This window comes from Bombus bifarius, unplaced genomic scaffold (genome assembly GCF_011952205.1).
Source record: "Bombus bifarius isolate JDL3187 unplaced genomic scaffold, Bbif_JDL3187 scf7180000009432, whole genome shotgun sequence".
Lineage (NCBI taxonomy): Eukaryota > Metazoa > Arthropoda > Insecta > Hymenoptera > Apidae > Bombus > Bombus bifarius.
Window position 1 is genome coordinate 475,863 of NW_022885113.1, and position 16,109 is coordinate 491,971.

At 37.0% G+C, this 16,109-nt stretch overlaps 1 protein-coding gene across 4 annotated transcripts in view; it reads left to right on the forward strand.

The window, feature by feature from the left end:
• The window catches only part of LOC117215177 (hemicentin-2-like), a 129,156-nt gene that overhangs the window by 84,220 nt on the left and 28,827 nt on the right, over positions 1-16,109 (forward strand). The window lies entirely within an intron of this gene.

The window sequence follows — 16,109 nt, forward strand, 5'->3', positions numbered from 1 at the left end:
ACTTTCGCGTAGTTTGTACCTTTGCGCGTCGATTAAACTTAACATCCTCCAACCGCCCCATTCCAACCCCTTTGCCTCTTTACGACAACGTATATCCGAACCGTTACACGCGTCTCCGTGTCCCCGCGAGATACCGTGGAAACTAATTGCCACTAATTCCGCACACCGCTACTCCTACTACCTCTCTGAACCACTTCGAACCCCTTGTTGATACGTGGTCCTACTCTGTCTGTTTGTCTGTTTGCCTATCTGGCTCACTCTCTCTTTCTCAGATAGCTCTGTCTCTGTCTCTGTCTGTCTCTCTCTCTCTCTCTCTACATTGTTTCTTGCTTGCTGGGTGTACTCCGGTACCCAGAGGTTGTTCGATCCTGTTGACGCGCCCTGGCTAACTCAGTATCAATGCAGTTCGGTTGATCGGTGGAATGTTGGTAGTTTTGGAAATACAAATGGGCTGATCTCACCGGATAATAGAGATTGTGATGTAACGAAGTTGTTGGAATTAATACCATGCGATATAATTAATGGACTCTGGAAATTGTTTTGGGTGCAGCAAAATCTGTTCGCGGTAAATTTTTTGCTGAGCTTCTCAGGAAGAATTATTCTTTATTAATTTTCCGGGTATTTCGATGATTTATATTTAGGCTGCTTATGTTTTCGAAATACAAATGATTGCATAAATAGAAATTGTTTTATGATAAAGTTTTGGGGGAATTATGATACGGGATGTTCAGTTGTGGTTTAATTTTTAGTTTGTAATTTAAACTGACAATTGTTGTTTGTATGTTGTTACATTTAATTATTTTGTTTAAAAGAGAATTAACCAGTAGGTTTAAAATTATAAAAAAATCTTGTAGAAAATTCTAGAATTCTCAAAATACCTTTTAGAAAAGAACTAACTCCTCTTTTATTAAGGACATATTTATTAACGATATAAGTATATTACGCTAATGAAAAGTTTGAATCGCTAATCTTCTCGTGTAGCATATAGAATTCTAGAGAACGGAATACAATGTAAAATTTAATAAGACAAGGAAACTGGACATAATTAAAGGGAGGAAGAGAGGGAAGTAGATGGATGGGAGAAGTAATGCACCTAATTGGTAAAGCTGTATAACAGTACCTTAAATAAGAAAACAGTGGAGGCTAGGTCAAAGGATGTATTTGTGTATACCTACGGGGTGGTATTACCAGCGATACCATTAAGAATTCTATATTGAGGTGTGATCCTTACAGTGCTACGAATTTAACAAAACCGCCAATGATATTTATAACTACAGGTCTATCAAACGCCCACAACCCTGTTCGACATATATATGTCGGAGATGAGAGGAAAACCGGAGCCTTCCCTTTGCAACTTTGGGAAAAGTCCTCTAATGCTTTAGCTTAGATTTTATCATAGCTGTAATCAAGCAATTGTTGTCATTCAATCTGATTGTAATTGTTCGAGATTTGTGATAGCGAAATTGGGCTCGAAGTGACAACTGGTCGCCGAACGTAGCCACAATCACGGGATAAACGTTTTACCTGACGAAGGTGTGGAGTGGATGTATTGTTCTCCCTAGAAATGTGGTTGTGACGGCATATGGCCTCAAGAACGGGCCTGGTCACGTGGGATTGTACCTTGGAGGTGTCAATATAATGGAACACACGTTGTATTAATAATCAAACTCCAGACAGAAACTGCCTAGCAACGGCGTTTGGAACTTTCTCGATGCTTCCAACGAGTATATCTCAAACTTTAGGCAGAAACTGCCTAGCAACGGCGATTGGAACCTTCTCGATGCTTCCAACGAGCATATAACAAAGAAATGCAATCGTACAGCGAGAAAAATTTCCATCAGATATGATTCGTGTATCGCCTTGGAGAGTGACACATCGAGCAGTTTATACCGAGCGTCTCAGCAATCGTATTTTGTGCATAAAATTATTCTACGCATAGTAAAGAGTTATCCCGTTGACCGTGGATTCGTTTGAACCCAAGAACATTGTTAATAGCGTTCGTTAAACTCGTTATTCGTTAAACTTATTATTCGTTAAACTTATTATTCGTTAATCTTATTATTCGTTAAACTTATTATTCGTCAAACTTATTATTCGTTAAACTCAATATTCATTATACTTTGTAAAAGTCTTGTATATACGTGTAAATATAATCTCTGCTTCGTAAAACGATTGCTAATCCAAACGAAGAATCGTTACGCGCCCTAAATTCTAATGTTAACCCGACATATATAATTTAGATTCATATCTTTTAATAAGAAACAACGTAATTTATCATATGTTACAATCATATGTTACAATTGCCTTATAATTTTGAAACATTTTATACACGAACGTTTTACATATGCGAATAAAATATGTCTCGTTTCGATAAATTTTAACGCGTTTCGAGTGCATTTAAAATTCTTATCCTTTCTCTACAAATTTTTAGCACAAAATTTTAGTAATAATAATCATGAGCCGCACTATCGATCAATAATTTATACCATGGTTATATCGTACATAGTTCAACAAAAACCAATTGAACGCTATAAATACGTAATTCAGATATTTATCTACCGCAGCTTCTCTCGAAAAGCATCGATCACTCGAAGGGGTATAAATAATTCAAATTTCTTTCAGCACGAAGATCAGTAATAGATCTACTAAAGATGATAACACGATTACAGAGTTACTTTTTAAAAGCACCGTTGCTGTACTAAACCCATGCTTCTCTCCATCTTTGATTTCCATCTTTACCTTATATAATTTCAATTAAGCGAACGTAAAATTATAGGCCCTTCGAATCGGACTTCCGGATCATCAGCAGAGCCATTCTCAATGGACGAAAGCCAATAAATAAAAAGAAAAGCACACGTATTCAACTTCCTTGTACCTCTTACGAAAAAGAAAACTTCTGAAAAGCGTAGAATGAAATCTTGAAAGTTTCCTAAACTTCCTTCCAAGAAATATACTCAAAACGTACACTCCAGAGAGCGATCCGGAGTTCGAACGAAACGTGATCAAATTTTAAAGAACGCTATATTTAATTACGCGGAAGTCCCCGGGCCAAGAGCGATAACAATCTTTTTGGAAGTCGTTAGCGTGAGAATCTCGCGAAGATTAATCTGTTCCTCCGATTAAATCTTGAAGTATTCTGTCGTAACGGTTCCGATAACCGCGACGATAATCGATCAAAGACCCCATAAAACAGCGGAAACGCTATCAGGATGATTAACATCTTCAGTGGCCTGCCCGGCAGGAATGCTGCAACTTATCAATGGATTAGTGTATGCAGATACCGGATGCGTTACGGATGTTTGTGACTCGAGATGATGCATGAACATCGATACACCAGCTACTGTTAATGAGATACATTAATTAGCCGCTGTTAATGATCATTACAAAGCGTCTAGGAGCAAGACTGGGATAACGCGCACCGATCGATTCTTCGCTCAAATCAGTTTTGGCTTATCAATTTCTTCGATGCTGATAATGCGCTCCTTAATGTATCGGTCCGGCTGATTTAAAAGAAGAGGCTAACGTCTTTACACATTCTATCGTAAATATGCACAAGTACCGCCAGATAAGAGGGTTATTTGGCTTCTTCGTATATTATTAGTTAGAAATTTAATTTACACGAAGGTTGGGTAGGGATGTACAAGTTGCGACTGAAATTTAAGGAATCGTATTATCAAAGTTGATAAGATGTATTGTGAAATGTTTGGGTGATATTTGAAACGTTAGTGGTGAATTGAAAAGAGAACGTTCGAAATAGATTTAGAAGAAAGCAGGAAATTTTCCGATCGAATAAAATTTTTTCCAGTTCGCTGTTGAGTGCCGAAACGTGCAGACGTGTGTCTAGTGCTCTGTGAAGTTCGTAAAACACGTGACGCCCATCCGTCTAAAGTGATTCGAAACAAACTTAACCCAAGTGTTTCATAACTAACCAGTGGAAAATCCAACGCTCCTAATCTCTGATCCGAATCATAGCCTTTCGACTAGTTACTTCAAATTGAATTAACTAAATTGATGATGGCCCAAGTATCCCGACCAGGCTCTCTTGAGCAAATCCACAACTGCTTCGCTCTTCCTCCCCCGTGGCAAAAGGACAATATGTTCCTCCTAACATTCGAGACGAAAAACATCAAAAAGCGTAAGCTAGAAATAGCTAAAACTAACGCAATCACTAGCCAAAACGAACAGACAACAAGTGATGTAACCACCTATAATAGATACTGTTTGTTCGACCAATCGCGGGGAGACGTAGTCGCTAGAAGAGACGTCAACGGGAGTCGTAAATTCCCGTTACGATTATAACAATCGACACCACGACTTGATCGATCCCCTGATTTCCGTTGAGATAATAGGGGTGATTGAGTTTGTATAACACTGTGATTCACAGAATTATAAATTATATATTTCCAACACTTAGATTGCACTGATGAGCATAGATAGATAGATAATAACTTATCGCACGAAGATAAGATAGATATGTACGTTAGAGCAGGGCTCTTATAATTGGATTTAATGTATTAGTGGACGTAGCACTATAAGATATTTAGAAGAGGAAATGTATGCTCGACAATACCGAGACAGACTCTCGCGTTATGCTTAGACTGCCCCCATAGGCATTAGCGTTAGACTTAGTAGTTGACTTTTCCAACGATGTAGAAGAAGTGAAGTTGAGTGACGATGCTGTGTCGGAGGAAAGCTAGTGATGGGTGTGTCTAGCGCACGGGATCATCGGATTTGTTCATGCCATTTTAGGTCAGGAAGTGAGGGCAGTATACATTGCCTCGGATTGGACAAACGAAGGTTGGTGGACTAGGAAGGGTCTTAACCGCCCTCGATAGAAAGTTGCTAGTAGGAAGCATCGTACGTGAGAAAAACTAACTTTCCCTTGTCAAGCCGTATTAAACAATGGTCTTTGGAAACTGATTTAGAAAAAACATTTGTTGGGTCTGAAGGACCTTAGCAGGCGAGTGACTCGGGTTTATGACGAGTGCTTAAGGATATTGAGGGTACGCCGTACGGAAGAGCGGACATCTGGTGTCCGTCTGGCCCGCGGTGTGTGACCTGGGCCAGGCAGAGAGTCGCCCGGCGTAACAGATACTGAATATTAGAATCCACTAATGACTCCATAGACACAGCTGAAACACCAACAAACCAAAATACACGCAAAAATCCCCCTCCCCCACCTATCTTCATTGACGACGTCATCGACATTCAAACAATGGTAAATTCCATTGAGAAAGAAATTAACAAAGAAGACTACAAACTTAAAATAAACAATAACCAAGTCAAAATTCTGCTGACCAACCCAGAATCATACAGGAAACTAACCAAGCTACTAAAAACCATTAACGCAAACTTCCACACGTATCAACTTAAGCAAGAAATGCCTTTGCGAGTGGTACTACGCAACATCCACCACTCAACTAACTTGGACGAACTGAAGTCCGAACTCCTAAATCATGGCCACAAAGTAACAAACATAAACAACATAAGACATAAAATCTCGAAAAACCTATCCTTATTTTTCATAGACTTAAAACAAAAACCAAATAATAAACAAATTTACAACATCAATCGATTAATGAACTCAGTAGTCAAATTCGAACCTGCTCTTATAAAAAAGGGAGATAGTGCAATGTAAAAGATGCCAAAGGTACGGCCACACGCAGAAATACTGCAACCGTAATTTCCGCTGCGTTAAATTTGCAGGTATACACCCTATTGAGCAGTGCACAAAATCTCCAGAAACCCCTGCGAAGTGCATCCTCTGTCAAGGAGACCACCCTGTGAACTATAAAGGTTGCTCTTCCTACAAAACCCTGTACACAAATAAGTACCCTAAACCCAGAGCAAAAGAGATAACCAACCAAGTACTCAGTCCTCAAAAATTCTCTATTACTTCAATGTTCTATGCCCAAGCAGTCCAAGGAAATCAAAACAATCCGAAAACCCATAGGGACCATTCTCATAATAACGTTCCCAGTTCACAAAACACGGATAACTTCTCCAGACTCGAAAAATTAATCGAAAAACAATCAGAACAAATTAATAACTTACTATCATTATTAACACTCATCATGGATAAATTAATACGACCCGACGCAAAGTAAAACCAAGACGCATAGCTGTTTGGAATGCCAACGGTCTAGCTCAACACGAATAAGAACTAGAACTCTTCTTAAAACAACAACAAATCGACGTAATGCTCATATGTGTGAAACTCACTTCACCGACAAAAATTACCTGAAAATAAACGGTTATAACTTCTACCATACCCAACATCCCAGTGGAAAGGCCCACGTCGGCACCGGAATTATTATCAAAGCCAGTATTAAGCACTACGAACTTCCATCATTCCAGAAAGACTACCTTCAAGCAACAAACGTAGCAATAGAAGACTGCCATGGTACAATCACCACTTCAGCAGTATACTGCCCTCCCAGACACTCCATCGCCAAAGAAGACTTTGATAACTTCCTTGACGCTCTGGGTAATAGATTTATAGCCGGAGGAAACTATAACGCCAAACACAGCCAATGGGGCAGCAGACTGGTCACAGTAAGAGGCAAAAATCTCTTAAATAGCATAATCACCAACAATCTCAATTACCTCACCACATATGAACTCACACACTGGCCCACCGACACTAACAAAATACCGGATTTACTTGACTTCTTCATAACTAAAAATATCTCGCCAAGATACGTCCAAATCAACTCCTCGGCTGATCTCTCCTCTGATCATTCTCCCGTGATAGCAACAGGCAGTTCAACAATTATTGAGAATACACCTAATGTCTTTATTCATAACCAACTCACCAACTGGCAGCTCTTTAGAGAAGTCTTTAATCACTCAACTTCAGCCTTAATTTCACTAAAAACTAATGAAGATATCGAAGCAGACGCGGAATACTTAAATACGAGTATAATAAACGCTATCCGCTCCTCCACACCTATCAAGACTTCTATCAGCAAACGTGAATATCCCCATCACATATTAAAAAAAATAGCATTAAAGAAACGTAGACTAAGAAGAGTATGGCAGACCTACAGAACACCGGATGATAAACGCAAACTAAACAACGCAACCAGAAAATTAACCAAAATCATCAAAAATTATAAAAATGACTGTTTTCATAAATATCTCGCCAATTTGTCCCCAACAGCTGACTGCAACTACTCACTATGGAAGGCTTCCAGGAAACGCACACGCCCCCCGCAAATAATCCCTCCAATCCGCCGTCCGCCAGGTGGATGGGCGCGTAGCACTATAGATAAAGCCAACCTGTTTGCTGAATACTTGTCTAAAGTATTTAAACTCCATTCCTCCAAAGCTGCCGCGGACATTACTGATAACCTGCACTCTCCCTTCCAAATGTCTCCTCCTATTGAACCCTTCACTTCTGCCGAGATTATAGAATCAATCAGTCGCCTAAATCCCAAGAAAACAGCGAGGCATGACCTAAGAGGCAATAAAGCAATCAAGGAACTTCCTATAAAAGGAATTTCACTCCTCACATCGATTTTTAACGCAATTCTTCGCCTTGAATACTTTTCTAAGGCCTGGAAAATTTCACTGATTACTCTCATCCCTAAACCCGGAAAACTATATGAAACTAGCTCTTATCGCCCAATTAGTCTTTTGCCTACCCTGTCTAAACTATTCGAGAAGATGCTAACGAATCGACTCCTTCCACTCCTAGAGGATTTGAAAACACGTCCAGATCATCAATTCGGTTTTCGGAAACAACATTCAACAGTAGAGCAAATCCATCGCATAAACATATTATCAGCCAAACCCTTGAAAAGAAAAAATATTGCTCAGCGGTATTCCTAGACATTCAACAGGCATTCGACAAAGTATGGCACGAAGGGCTACTACGCAAACTTAAAAAAATCCTACCACACACCTACTACTCCATCCAAAAGTCCTACCTAACCAACAGACAATTCATGGTTAAATACTTAGACGTCACTTCCACAACATTCCCAATAGAATTTGGCATACCCCAAGGTAGTGTCCTCGTACCCCTGCTGTTCTCCATCTACACTGCTGATTTACTAATATCAACAGAGATAACAATAGCAACATTTGCTGACGACACAGCGCTATTAGCTTCTCACGCAGACCCGATAATTGCTTCATCCACTCTCCAGCGATGCCTCGACTCTATGGAAAAGTGGTTTCATAAATGGGGCTTCAAAATTAATGAAAAAAAATCCACACATGTAACTTTCACACTGAGGAAACAAACCTGCCCACAGGTGACCATTAACAATATAACAATTCCTAACAAGGATTCAGTCAGATACCTGGGCATGACTCTGGACAGGAGATTAACATAGAGACAACACATCACAGACAAATCGAAGCAACTCAAGGACAAACTCAAAAAATTCTATTCGCTCATTGGCCGACGCTCCAACCTAAGCACACAGAATAAAATTACCCTCTATAAGACCATAATATCACCTGTCTGGACCTATGGAATCCAACTATGGGGTACAGCAAGTAATTCTAACATTGAAATACTTCAATGCTTCCAACCGAAAACACTAAGAACCCTAATAGATGCACCCTGGTATGTTACCAACGAAGCAATACATCCCGATATCAAGATACCCACAGTAAAAGAAGAAATAACAAAATATAGTAATAGATATATCAAAAGAATTAACAAACATCGAAACCACCTAATTACTAAATTACTTAATACGTCGGAAGAGATCCGCAGGCTGAAGAGACACTACCTACCTACCTGAAGAGACCTAAACGCTAGATTCAATTAGTTATTTAAATTAAGTAATATTTACTTATTTATAATACTTACTTACAAATTATACTTATGTATAATAAGCATTAACTTATAAATAATTAGCCATGTCACTGCGCTACGCCAGAAAAAATTACTGAAAATTCTCAATGCGAGAAGTGATTGTAAATTTTAATAAATAAAAAAAAGATAAAATTTTGAATAAAATCAACCCTCTATTAACCATTTATTATTACCATGTTATTTGAGATATTCAGAAACTGTATTGAACAACTCCATAAATTGAAAAGTAAAAAGTAATGATGATGTTATAAAGCCTGTACTTTAAACTTGTCATTACTTACGTCGTCTTTTTGTGGTGATTAAATTTATAAAAATAAATCATTTATTTAATAGAATATTATTCATGTAAGTACGTAATACGATTAAAAAATTGATAAAAAGTGGAGTTGATCAGTTTCGGTTTGGCTTTCGAGAAGTTCATATTTCGTTACTATTTTTATCCCGCAAACTTTAAGACTATTTGTTTTAACACGTACATTACAACGAATATTTTTTATAATCAGTATAGAATGAATTCATGCGTAATATCTCAGGAAAAAAATACTCATAAGTACCACTACAATTCCAAGCATGTTCGATGTTTTAATGAAAACGAAACTTTAAAGTACCTTTAGCACATAATACGTTAAATTACTTTACAGAAGCGATCTACCATAAATCAAAGAATATATCGAAAAATGTAACACGTAATTTTTCCTGTTATCCATTTAGCATAAACTAAACTTACAAATGACAATGAATGTTTGTGTATCGCGTATGTATAAAAATGTATGGTTAGTTAATTTGTTGATTATTGCAAATTGCACAGGACCGAACGTAATTCTGTTTGCACCGGGATAGTAGTCTAGGACGAATACGCCTTGTCAGATGATTAACAATCCGTTACTAAATTTACTCGACTAATAAGTTTTCCGAAGCATTTATTTCAACGGAAGTACTATTTATCATCCGTCTCTGTATCTCTGTTTCGGAGTTTAAACTCCGCACAAAGCCTAACTTACATGTGTCGCTATTAAAAGCTCAAATTTTCCTCTTCTATCTGAATTAGTCCAATTAAATACTCTCGCCTTATTAACAGCCGTGCACCCGTGTGTTCCTTAAAGGTACATGCGAGGGAAAGAGCTTCGTCCTCTGATGAAAATATAATTAAGGAACTTGCTTCGCGGCATTCGACACAATCTGATAAATGAAATAAATGAAAAGAATTTTGTCGAAAATTTTATTCAATGATATTGTACGTAGTATTGTAATTAGTATTGAAATTTAAAAGTAGGAAGATACACAGAATACATATAATACGCAAAGTGTAATATTCTTCTTCCTATTACTATGAATTCTATTCTGTATCTTCACGTGATTACATTATCTGAGTTCATCTTTCCCTTTTTTTTTTATTATTGTCAACGAAATTTCTTAATTTCGAGGAACCTATGCAAGAATCATTGGTAATACGTGTAACTTTTTGCTTTAATTTCATTTAAAGTTTTTGAAGTTTCTCTTAAAGCTTCTCAAGTCTTACTCTCTGTTGATACAAGAACGAGATTGAGATATTTAGAATTCAAAGACTGTAGCAGAATCAGCTTCGCATAAATGCTAGCAAATAAATTCAAAGATAGTTGGATTATGATTTTATAAATTATTAAATTGTTTGATAAGTTCTTAGCGCAATTTAAACAGAAAAATATCGATTCTTTCACATGGACGTAAAATTTGTTCAAACTCATCGAAGAGAGAAAAGAAAGATCATTTGGTAAAATTCATAACGAACCGATTTTAGTCCTACCAAAATAAAAAACTATTCGAAAAATCCAATATATACAGTGGCGGACGAAAAAAAGTTTATAAAGTACAAAATATAAATTGACACCAAAATTAAAAAAAATGGATCTATACATAATAAGAGCAATTATATTCTGTCTTCTTATTTATTATATTCAATAATAGATGGCTGTTACTAACATGGTAACATATATTCAATACAAAAAATTACTCAAATTCATAGTGTATCGTTTTTAAACTTAGTTTTATCCGCCGCTGCGTACAGATATAAAATATCATTGCGTAAATATAAAACAAGTTTACAAAAAAAGCAAACACCACGAGATGTTGAATGATTTTTCAAGTCGGAAAAGCGACCAAGGAAAGTGGAACAAGTCCGAAAATAGCGACGATTTCATGAATGACTTGTTTCGTCTCTTCGCAATAACATTATACCGAACGACGGCTGAATTATGCATCCGGGTAACATAAATCGCTATGATAGTTAGCACAGACACTTAGCACGTGGCAGGGTCATAGCCGATCCGTCATTAATGCTTAATGGACGGCATTAATTCGTTATTGTCGGTGGACGATAGTGGGAGGAATCGATAGAAAGTCGCTGGCGTAGTTGCTGTGAATTCGTAAACGCAACAATATGTTGGCGATCGGCACGACGTTAATGTGACGTCAATCCACATCTGAGGCCAGATGTGTGCAGGTCCTCACCGCATACCCTCAATAACCTCAAGGACCCACCATAAACTTGGATTTTTAGTTTATTAACCCTGTAAGTGTTATTGGTTTATGGATGGTCCTTGGAACAGTCCTTAGATTTATTATACGTTCGTACAAATTACGGGGGAATCTCCCTATTTTCATTTATTAACGTAGATTACAACCAATTCGCATTGCGGATCGTTACCCTCACTTTTCCTAACGAAAAGTATGAACAACGAATCCGCGTTGTTAGTTCAAAGGGCACATCCACACCGAGCTTTCCTCCGTAATAATACGAGAACACCTCGGGACTGAAATTACAAACTCTCATCAGTCAACATCTCTCAGATCAGTCGCGTAAACTGTGCTTATAAAATTGTGCTATTTAATAAAGTTCGATAGAAAAGAAATATAAAGTTGTGCTGCGGCTCAACCTTCTTGTCTTTAAAACCTAAGCCTTAATTTTACGTGACATTAACCCCGTTACCGGCCAGGAAAAATGGGAATAACCGTGGGGCTGGTGCAGAACGTCTCTCCGGATCAGAGACTTGGAAACTCAATAACGCAGGAAAACGCATCGAGAAATCTGTCGAAATAAGTGAAACACGATGTCGCCAGGTTTTTCGAGATATTTCCGTGTCTTCGTACGTTTTTACGGGATTAACGTCAGCAACGATCGATCGGTAAACAGTTCGGATTGTGGATTATGGAGTAGTTCTTAATTTACTTTACCCTTACTTTATAATATTGAATCGTGTATGAAGATAGTTTTACAAATTCCATATAGCTTAATAATATGAATAATATAAATCTTGTATCAGACATTATTTTTTGTCCCCGCGTTTGATGTCGATTCAATTATATTCAAACGAGAGTTAAGAAAACTTAATTTTCTATCTTTCGAAAAGAGAACTTTTTTCAATTAACCTGACATGATTCTGAAAAAAATTTTATTTAACATAGGCGAGAAATTAAAAAATCAATTGATCGTTTTATACGACATAAAATTATTAAATTATTAAAATTATACGTAGTTTTATTATAAACACCTTAAACTTATTGAAACTAAATGATGTCTTAGATGATAATCTTAGTCCTTGGGTCCTTAAGACTATTGAGTGTACGCAGTAAGGATGAGCGGACATCTGGTTTCCATCTTGCCCGCGGTGTGTGGCCTGGTCTAGGTAGAGTGTCGTCCGACGTAACAAAAGACAAAAAATAAATTTTTGTTTATTCCATGTTTGAGTATAATTGGAAATTTATAGGAGTTTTTGAAATAGAAGATTATAGTCTAAAATGTGTCACTTATCGATAATTCGCTAATATTAGTAATTAATAAATGATTATCCAAAAGATCCCAGAGTAGAGAATGTATTTTTTTAAAAGACAAAGCACGTTATTTTCGACTGTGAGACGAACATTCGACATCACTATTTCACTATTACGGTTCTTTCAACTTAACCACTTAATATTTCAGAAATCGTTCGAACCAGCTACTAAAACTAAAACTAAAGAGAACTAAAAGTTTTTCTCTGAAGATTAATGATACTCTCATTTTTCGATGGATCTAAAATACAATATGAAAGCACTTAACCTTCCTGACACTTCTATCCTACGATATATTCCACAGCCCAAGCACAGTACAATCGCTAAAACGAAGTTTGGGGGTGATGTGGCCCTGCCAGGTGAAAAGAGAATTCACGTTTTGTCCCGGGACTACCGGTGAACTCGTCAGTAAGGCTATGCCCGGTAGTCCCTGCCTTAGACGTAGAAGAAGTCTCGTTAGGTGCGGTATTTGTATCGTGACACCGTATATTCGACCGCTAGCGAGACAGACAGACTCGCTGTCGTCGTAGTAGCCCTCTGTTGTTGGCGGTTGGTACCCGCGGATCGCCCAGGAGGTGTTACGACCGCGTTGATACTTCGACCTGTCGGCGTCCTGTTGGTACCGATCCGCCACAGAAGAATTAACCGTATCCGCCAGTCAATCTTCTTTCTCTCTGACAAACGAAGACGATATGGTCACGTAAACATTCGTAAATTTATGCAAATTGTCGAAAACGGAAAACGCCGTAAAGGTTTTGCCAATTAATTTTTATCGGACTATCTCATCAAGTAACAGACAGCTACTGAATTTATCGCTCTCATTATACGTTATACGACACGATATTTCATTCCACTAAATGTTAATCTCCTTTCTTCCTATTATCAATCACAATTATCACGGAAATTATATCCAGATGTGACAAACGCAAATAACATTTAAATTATCGATTCATCGATAATTACGTATCGCTCTACTGTCAGAAGATTCTGAATTTTTGTTTTACTACTATGATAAATTATACTATAGCAAGTTTCGTCCAGACTCAAAAAATGTATTTGAATAACAGATACATCGCGAAAGCCTACTATAAATCAGAGACACAGAAAGGAGTTTTATAATTTGAAAAAAAAGGAAAGGTCGTTTATTGCAGCGCTATAATATATTTCAACTTTTTCAGACTTCTTAAAACTATAGAATCCAAATGGGAGAAGAAATAGCGAGGAAAAATAATATCGGTCAAATATTCTTGGAATTCCTCTTAATAATCTCAATATGAATTTGATGAAATTCAGTAATGCAAATTGATTAGAAAAAAACATTAGAAACAAAATGTTGACGGACGTTGATCCTTAATGGGTTAAAGAATCGGCGAAAATTATTATTTTCACTCACGAATATAATTATCCATAAACTTTTCGCTTCAAACAAACACAAGTATTTATACCGTATTTTATGTAGAGCAATAGCAGATTGTATTTCAATAATTCTCTCTATAGTATAAATGGAATATACTTGTATAGAGGAAATACTGATAAAATAATAACTGTGATGTTCTTGGTATTAAAGGCACAAATAAGTCCTCAAATTATCGAGTAAATAATTCACGAAGAGAAAGATAACTAAAGACAATTGTCTGTCGGATTATCCTTTATTCGAGACGATCCTCGAAGAAGTCGGAGGTCGATCGTTATTTCCAACAGCTTCCGCAATTGACATTCAGCTACAACAATACCTAGAGAGAGGAGAATACTCGGTGTAACCTGACAGAAGATCCCATGCGACCTCGACTTTGGGACGGAAGTCTCGTTCAGTTCGCCTAGAAATTCAATAATACTTTGTATGTGGAAGCGGAAAGTAAAAGAATGTATAGGTACATACAGATCGTACACTGACAACAGCAGAAGGAGGACGAGCAAAGGACTGTGAGTAGAAAAGGGGCTGACCTTTCATTGATTAGATCACTCAGAAAATTCTACGCGATATCCGGCACCCGCCTACCGTAACCTCCGCACTTTTTCCATTCCCCTACGCGTGAAGAACTTTCGTCGCTCATTCCTCCCTCTGACTTCCGTTTTCGAACGGTGATCGCCAAGTTAGGACTTTTTGATGTTAAGTTTCTATTCTCGTCATTTTTGTTGATCAGTTAGCAGATTGAAAATAGTAAGATCTTAATATGTAAGTACGTCCGGGCGGGGGAGGAAGGTAATTTTGAGAAGTAGATGAAATTTCTGCATTGAGAGCAGCGAATTTTTAATCGCCAATTTTGTTTTGTAACTTGAAAATAATCAACTTTTGATGGTGGTATTTTTTGAGGAATTAAATTTTCAATAGCCAATTTTGTCTAGGTATTGAAAATAAGAAACTTCCAAGAGTGGTATTTTTTAAAGGAATAATCTCGGGAGATGGAAGAGCTTTTTGCTTCGAGAACAGTGAATCTTCAATTACTATTTGTGTCTGTAAATTGAGAATAATGAACATTGTATCGTGCCGTGCGGTGGGGGAGGGGTTGATTATAAGAAGCAGAAGGAATCTGTGCGTTGCGAAAAGTGAATTTTGAATAATTACATTTCTCCGTAAATTGAAAGTAATGAACTTTAGATGATGGCATTTTTCAGAAGATTGATTTCGAGAAGTAGAAGGGATTTATATGTTACAGATAATAAGGTAAAAATACAATTATTTTCATTTTAATGGGAAAATACGTGAGCTAATTTTTTCAATTATAGTAAACTTATTGGTAATGGTAAAAGGATTAACCTCTTAGACATAGTCTGTTTTATGAGCATTATGAGTTCATATCAGTGGTAAAGGGGTGCACCTTAATGATGTTAGTATCCTTCGACAGCAGATAGCTTCCTATCCATATACCATATATACTTTCTATATACATATACACGCATATGTATATGTATATATTATGTATTATATATTACCACGAAATCTGATGCTGTTCCTGGCTTGCGGTTGACAAGGACTTGGAAATGACGTAGGGACATCGATGATATCATTAATGCTTAATCATGGATAGTGCTCCATAATCGTGTTACCTTTGTCCTGTACGAATATTAGATAGCAGTCGATCACTCATCTACAAAGTCGCGGATCGAAAGGCTCAACTTACGTTCCACCGTTCAAAGCCTAGTGCTACTATCAAGAGACTTTTGACGTGGGAAAATCATCGATGTGGATCGTTGATTTCCTTAGAAACACGCATACTACTAATTTTATCTATAATTCCAAATAATCCATTTCCTTTAAAATATTTTACATTCCAGATATCCCGATGACAGTAAATGCAGTATTTTTGTAATAACGATTTTTGGAAAATGAAGGGACATTTAGATGTTTTGCCGTTTATTAAAATATTTATTAAGAAAAATTTTCTACTTTCAGAACAAAAAATTCATTAATAATCGTAAAAACGTAAATAAAAATTGTAATTAAAAGTTATCGCAAATTTGGTATAGTGTA